General features: G+C 40.2%; 1 pseudogene; it reads right to left on the reverse strand.

The window, feature by feature from the left end:
* Positions 1 to 3,399: 3,399 nt before the first annotated feature.
* On the reverse strand, positions 3,400 to 4,345 carry LOC104042841 (olfactory receptor 10A7-like; annotated as a pseudogene).
* Positions 4,346 to 8,059: the final 3,714 nt, after the last annotated feature.

Consider the following 8,059-nt stretch of genomic DNA (forward strand, 5'->3'; position numbering starts at 1 on the left):
AGCCTCACATCTCCCCCCACTCCAAAAGCTTGCTGCGTAAACCTAGTAGACAGTTATCGACACTGTTTTACCCACAAATACAAAGCACAGCACTGTATGGGCTGCTCTGAAGAAAGTTACCTCCATCCCAGCCAGACCCGTTGACTATGTTGCACAGACGGTCACAGAGTTTATTAAAAAGTAATAATAATTTATTGGGATCCTTGCTCACAAGGTGAATCAAAATCTCCCAGAAAGGATGCTTGGCCCCTGTTGAGGTGGTGATGGGACTTTCTGTTGCAAGAGCCTTTGCAGCAACATCTTCAGGTGCATAGGACGAAACTCACCAAAATGTTTTTCTCCTGAATTATTACACTGAGCTGGTCTATGGTGCTCTTTGTTCACTCCAGCACATACATGATCAACCTGAAAAGTAGATGGGTACTGGACCTATCAATGAGTCTAGGTTTGGCACCATGGTCCAGGGCAGGCATTGTCTCATCTATGCTGAGACTAGCATGGCAGTTGCTGGACCACACAGGAAATTAATTACTATGTAGAATGGGTTTGCACAAAGCTACACCACAGTTATATCTAAAAGAGGATTTATAAACTGAAGAAGGGTTTCATCCTTCTACCCCATAACTACATTTCCCTGCTTCTGGCCACAACTGTAAGAAAAGCCTAGGAACTAGTGCACTCAAAACCACACCAGTATGTGTTTTGGAATCTCAGTTCAGGGAAATCAAATCATTTGCCTACTGACAGGCATGTAGTTCTGTCGAGATGCTCTTTAGAAACCCATCTAGTCTTCTGGTTCAAAAAGGCACATACCTCATAGGTTCTGTGTCATTGTACTTATCTAATCAGTAGAGGTTACATTTACACCTTCTGTATTTGCAAGCTGGGCCCAAATTGTCAGTAGGGGCAGAGCTAAATATATTCATAACCCTCCTCTCACTTTGAGATAATTTTTCCTTCTTCTAGACCAGAGAGTGAAGTCAGAACTATGTAGCAGAGAAAGAACACTTTGTGGAGGTCTCCCAGCATGTTTGTTTTTGGTACCAAGTACACAGCAATCAGGGCCCCATAGAAAAGTGTCATCACAGTGAGGTGACAGGTTTCTATGAACAGGTAGAAAAAGCCTTATGCCTTCCTGTGGAGGATGAGATCCTGAGGACAGTGTTGCTGATGTACACATGACTGTCAAGAGGAATGGGGGTAGTGTCAAAAGGGAGGCCAAGATGAACATTACAAGCTCAGTCCAGTGGGTATCACTGCACAAGAGCTTTACCAGCAAAGTGAAGTCACAGAAGACATGATCAGTTTCATTTGAGCCACAGAAAGTTAACAGTGGTGTCAGAGAGGTGACTATGGCACTAGCCAGCAAGCCATTTATCCAAGATCCACCAGCTAACTGGAGGCAGCACCTGCCGTTCACTGTGGTTGTGTAATGCAATGGTTTGCATATTGCAATGTACCAGTCATAAGACATGACAGTCAGGAGACAACATTCTGCACCTGCTAGCCCAGTGAAGAAAAAGCACCGCAGAAAACAATCATTAAGTGAAATATTGTATTTGTTAGGAAACTTGGCCAGAATTCTGGGCAGGATGGTGGAAGTGTAACAGGTCTTCAAGAATGACAGATTACTCAGGAAAAAGAACATGGGACTATGAAGGTTATGATTAGTCACAACCAGCATCATGATCAGGACGTTCCCTGAGAGTAGGTCACTGGAAATGTCAGGAGGATAAACTCAGGATGATGAATTCCACAACAGCTGGTTCATTCCCCTGTTCTGCTCTTCTCATGACAATAACAGTTATAGTAAAATCTATTAAAATATTTTGAGGTTTTGAGAAGGGTATACCAACTTTTAATGCAGGAATGCTAATTAAGATTCCGGAAAGAGGAATCTTCTGTATGAAATTCCCTGGAAAGGTTTCAAATAAAAATCCTGGTTTTGCAGGAGGGTATTTATGCCAGCTCCTCTGGGCTTGTGCAGATCGGCCTTTGATGGGCCAGCAGGCTATTATTTGGGCTCCCTTACTGCTGTTGTCTCTCTCAGCTCCTTTGTGGGTGCACAAAAGAGCTTTAGCATATAGCACATATAACACAAAAGGTTACAGTGTATCACCATCACCCCATGGCTTCCACTCAACAACACTCTTACATCTTTCCATGCCTATATTAATGTGTGCAACATGTACTTTTCCTATTACAATGTTAAAATACTATTATGAATGAGTACCACACATACGATGACTGAGTACCACACAGTCCTCATAGTGTTTCTTGCATTTTATGCTGTAAAAATACTAAAGAAATGAACCACAGTGGCTGTGTCCAAGAGTTATACAGTAACAACTTGTATAATCCCTGCAGACAGTATTTGCTCTGAAGGGTGTGGATGCTGGTTAGTTGCAGCAGTTGGCTGTTGGACCAGTCAATGGTCTCTAGGCTGGATGCTTTTAGGAAAATACATCTAACCAAACATAACTTATTATGCATTTTCATGTATGTATACATACCAATATATACACCGGTATGTAAAAATAGATATGCATATGTATGTATGTGTATAAATCTATATACATGCATAGTCTCTCTCTCCCTCTCCCTGTATGTGTATGAATCACCTTTTTGTACCTTAATGTTGGTCTGCACTTTCTTTATGGTAGAAATGCATTTCTGATTGCTTTCCCATTGCCAAAGAAATCAGTAAGCAAAAAACCTCAGAGTTTCTGAACTTCATCTGTTAGGTATTTAGATCTAATCCTGTCACTCTGGATGGGTTACTGTCATCAGAAATGAACATCTCTGAGAGATACATTAGTCTTCTGTCTGAAGACAATGATGAGAAATGATACTCCTATAGAATGATTCCTCTGTTTATCTTTGACAGGTACCTTACAGCAGGATTGCCTTCCAGAAGTGACTGTTTCTTCCCATTACCCATAAAGGGGTCATTCTTTGATTAACTTAGGCTTGAAGGTCAAAATTTAGGCAGTTAAAATTCAGTAGGATTTGATCTCTTGGAGATGGCTTATCCCAGCTAGCATCTGCAAATAATAGGAAAGCAAACTAGATGAGAACCCCAAACAAGGATTATGATTATGTTTCTTTTTTTTTTTTCTTTCCTTCCTTTTTATTTCTCAGTGGTAAAAATATTACAAAGGAAATAATAGTGATTTTGTTGGTGGTGTTTTTTAAAACCTGGAAAATCTGGAAATTTATGAAGAGGGTGAATAAGGAAAATGTACTGGACTTATGCATAGGCAGACACACTTTTGCAAGAGTCGGGATATTTATTCAGCTGTTGTTTAACTGAAGACAATATTAATTGTGTTTAACTTTACAGATTGTCTGAAACTTCTGAAATTGCTAATAGAAAAATTATAAGGTTGTGAGTCTTTCTCATAAAATCTTTCTGCCAGTAGCCCTCCTTAGTGTTTCCCTTAGGTCACTGTTCCTGAGGCTGTAGATGATGGCACTGAGCATCAAAATAATGACTGTGTAGGAAAGAGACACAAGTTTTTTGTTATTTGGTGGAGGCTTGACTTGGGATGTAATTGAACTAAGCAGGTTGCACAGTAAAAGAGAGTAACAACCACAAGATGAGCAGCATATGTGGAGAACACCCTTTGCCTGCTTTCAGCCATGGGCATCTGCACAATGGTATAGATAATGTAGATGTAGGAGACGGTGATTAGGATAAATGGTAGCACCATGATAAGCAGAGTGGCAATGAACCCCAGAAGCTTGAATATGTAGGTATCTGAGCAGACCAATTTCAGTACAGGTGAGATGTCACAGAAGAAATGGTTGACTTTGACTTGCAGAAAGGCATGCTGAATAGCCAACCGGTGAGCCCAACTGCTACAGGGAATCCAGAAAGCAAAGCTACTGCTGACATTTGCCTACATGTCTTTTTGGTCATGATGATAGCATAGGGTAATGGGTGACAAATTGCTACATATAGTTCAGAAGCCATGATCACTAACAGGAAACACTCAGATATGATAAATAGTATGATCAAGTTCAATTGCAAAGTACAAGCTGTGAAAGAAGAGGTCTTCCTTTCTGACAACAAATTTATCAACATTTCGAGCACAATATCTAAGCTGTAGCAGATGCCAGTCAAAGACAAATTCTTAAGAAAATAGTACATGGGTGTATGAAGGGCAGGATCAACACTTGATATGAGGACAATGAGGATGTTTCCCATCATAGTGACTGTGAAGACCAAGAGAACTACTACAAAGAGTAGGAGCTGGAGTTGGGCAAGTTGACCGAAACCCAGCAGGATGAAGTGAGTTACTCTTGTGATGTTTCCCAAATTCAGATCTTCCTCATTCTCCATCTGAAGAAAAAATCAGTCCAGCAGTTTAATCCACTGTGATGATGTTGCAGATGAGTAGCTTCATAAATTTACAACAGAATGATAAAATAAAATGGGCTGATTGCAGTTCAAATAGATTTATAAGCCACCTGAACAGACTTCAGGAAATAACAGTATTTTCCCGTTTGAAGCTCTAGGTATTCATCTACAACTTGACACATAAACATATTCAGAAGCACACACTCAAATACCTTTCAATATTTAAACCACTCACAAAAACAATCACTCAGAGATATGGGCATGCAGTTATATGTACATGCATGCAATCACACAGAAACACAAGTGTGTTTATGCATCTGAATGCAAAATCCCCACTCTTCCTTCCGTCCCCCTCATGCTTATGCCTAAAGGTGCATTAACGCACTCACTCTCAATAGTTACAGAAGCAAATAAACAACCCCTCTATGTTCTTATCTATAGGAACAACCAAAGCTATATTTTTGCTCAGCATGGGCAAGAGTTTTCCCCTTAAGTAGTCCTAATGAAGACAGCTTGGCTGCAATCTATACAGGATGTGGGAAGAATATCTCTAAATTGTCTTTCACTTCCACTTTATTTTTAGCCCAAAACAACACCCCATCTTTTGCTATGCTGAAGCTGCCAGTACTGAATAATTTTTTTCAGGTAAAGTTCTGAACCTCGCAATGAGATCAAAGGATATTTTGATCTATGAGGTTGAGGGGGAAAGACAGAGAGATGGAGGTCTCCACTGCTGGTATCTGCAAGACATCCTGATTTAAGCCACATGGTGAAGATATGCTGATCTTTACTGCAAAACTTTTTTTGTTGTTGCTAGTATTTTATTAGCATCAAAATAAAAATTCCTTTTTTTTTTTTAATTTCCACTCGCATTAAACTTGGCTTGATAATATCATCTTGATAATATCATCTTTGAAAGACAGTGGCAATGAGCAGAATTCCCAAATGACCGGAAAAAGAAAAATTTCACACACATTTTCCAGACAGGCAAAAAAGAGAATACAGGACACTATCCAGCAAGATTATGGAGCAATGATCCCTGGAAGCCCTTTCCAGGCCCAGAAATTACAAGAAAGCGATTGGAAACATCCAGCATGGTTCACTCTAGGGAAAATTATGCCTGAGCAGCCTGGTTTGCTAAAAGAACAACTTGGAATTTCTTAAATTAACCATTTTGTTTTGAAAATGCAAAAAAACCCCACCCAAAACACCAATATATTAAAAACCCAAACCCAACAAAACTAAACAAAACGGAACCCTATGGTTTTATTGTGACCCTCACACAGAAACAGGCCACAGTTTCTAGTCCAGAAGGGCTCAAATCCATCCTAGATGTACTGTGAGGATTAGAGAGTAAACTGTTCTCTTCTCCATCTATGTGTTTCCTTAAGTGGCATCTATTTAGATCTCTCCAAATGGAAAACCAAGATAGAAATAACATATAGACAGCTAATCTGAAGGAGCAGCTAAGCACCATACAGTTGATCACTCACTTCCCCTCCTCCCAGCAGAATGGGGGAAGAGTCAAAGTGAGAAAACTCATGGGTTGAAATAAAGACAGTTTAATACGTAAAGCAAAACTGCATATGTGAGCAAAGCAAGAAAAGGAACTAATTCGCTACTTCCCATTGGCAGGCAGGTGTTCAGCCATCTCCAGGAAAGCAGGGCTTCATCTCACAGTTACTTGGGAAGACAAACATCAGAACTCTAAACATCCCCCACTTCCTTCTTTTTTACCCCAGCTTTTATTGATGAGCAAGATGACCTATCATATGGAATATACCTTTGGTTAGTTGGGGTCAGTTGTCCTGACCCTGGCCCCTACCAACTTCTTGTGCAAACCCAGCCTACTTCCTGGCAGGGCAGCGGGAACAGCAGAAAAAGCCTTGATGCCGTGGAAGCACTGCTCACCAATAACTAAATCAATGTGTTATGAACACTGTTTCAGTCACAAATCCAAAACAGAGCACCATATGAGGTAGTGTGAAGGAAATTAACTCTATTCCAGCCAAAACCAATATAACAGTGGAGGCTAACAGAGGAGCAGTGTCCTCACACAAAACAATTGGCAGTTTGGGCAAGTTCTGAGAGCTGTTTTATTAAGTCCACATAAGACAGAGTGAAATCCATCCTGTTAACAGTACCTATAATCACAGCGAATTATCTCCTACAAGGTGATTGATTTTCTGGTTGTACATAGGAAGATAATGGCATGTAAGGGCAAGGAATCACCCCAGTAAAGTCTGCCTGTGGACATTTCAGTAACTCTAGACCCCATCGCTGCTTTACCTTGGGGTGGAATTTATGTACCTTGACTGACTGCCTGGTGCCTTTAAAATGACCTATAATGTATCCTTTGGCTTCTAGCTGCTGCTCCAGAAGGATATGGTTGTTCTGTAAATCCTATGTATGACAAATGAGGTTGGAGAAGACCTCTGATATTCTCTGATTCGCTTCCATTTGGAGCGTGGCTAACTTACATCAGATTGCCTAAGGCCTTGTCCAAGCAAGCTTTGATTATCTCCAGTCATGGATTCTATTGTCATATCTGCTAGCTTTGGACCACTAAACTGATCTATGTGATAGAATGAAGTACATACTGGAGAAAAAAAATCACTTTGTAGGTTAAGAGACCCATGTTGGGACCCATATGTTGGTGTCTATGTGTAGGATAGATGTTGAAGGTCCTGTTACTGTCATTAGAGTTCTTAGGTTAGATTCAGTTGACTAAACATAGGGGTCTGATGACACTTCTGAGTCTGTGGGATGATCGACATTTGTCAGAATATTTCAGCTTCTCCAGAAGGATGAAGGTTTTGCATAATCCGTGGATAATATCTGATAGTCTCTTGCAGATGTGTCAGATAACCGAGGTAAACTAGCAAGGCACTGTACACTGCTTTCTAGACATCTGGCTTGTTCCTCTAAGGTAAGGGAAAAAAAATGCCAACCGTGACAGCAGCTACATCATACTATTCTTTCTTAGCTTTACTTTATTTTAAGTTATTCAGAAACGTTAGCCTCAAAAGACACAAGAAAATGTTCTCCTTGCCACAAGCTTTAATGAAATATACAAAGAGTGGCTTTAGTTAATTTATTGTGTATTTATTTCAAAATCAGCAGCACTAAAACTGACCAGGCAAGCCAGAAAAAAATGAGCCAGCATCCGTGAATAAACTCACAGAAAGCATATGAACCTCATTACTAAAATGAACAGATATTTGCTTTATACTGTCTGCTAGAAACAAACAAACAAAGAAAAAAGCATTCAAGGGGATAATTGCAATAGCAGTAAGAAGTTACAGAATTGCTGCTCTGAGTGCTCAGCAGGGCAGCGTGAAAGAGAAAAGAAGCAAGTTTAAGGGTATGGAATCCACCAGGAATTATTTCAGCTTACAGTGATAAATGACTGGAAGTGTTCCTGAAATAGTAGCTTATATTACTGTATCTTACTCTGGTTTTAACAAAAGCTTTCATTGTACTTTCTTCATACTCCTCTGCTAGGTACTTGTAGAAAGCAATAAGGTCCTCTTGAGCCTTCTTTCCTTAGGAAACATAGGAAACATTTGAACAAACATAGAGATGGAGCAGCCATAAAGGCAACCCAGTGATAATGGAAAAATACTGACGGAGAAGGCCATCTGCTTGGCTGGGAGGCTGGGACATCCTTGATATGCACAGCTCAGAGCCTGAGAT

Source organism: Phalacrocorax carbo, chromosome 6 (genome assembly GCF_963921805.1).
Source record: "Phalacrocorax carbo chromosome 6, bPhaCar2.1, whole genome shotgun sequence".
Lineage (NCBI taxonomy): Eukaryota > Metazoa > Chordata > Aves > Suliformes > Phalacrocoracidae > Phalacrocorax > Phalacrocorax carbo.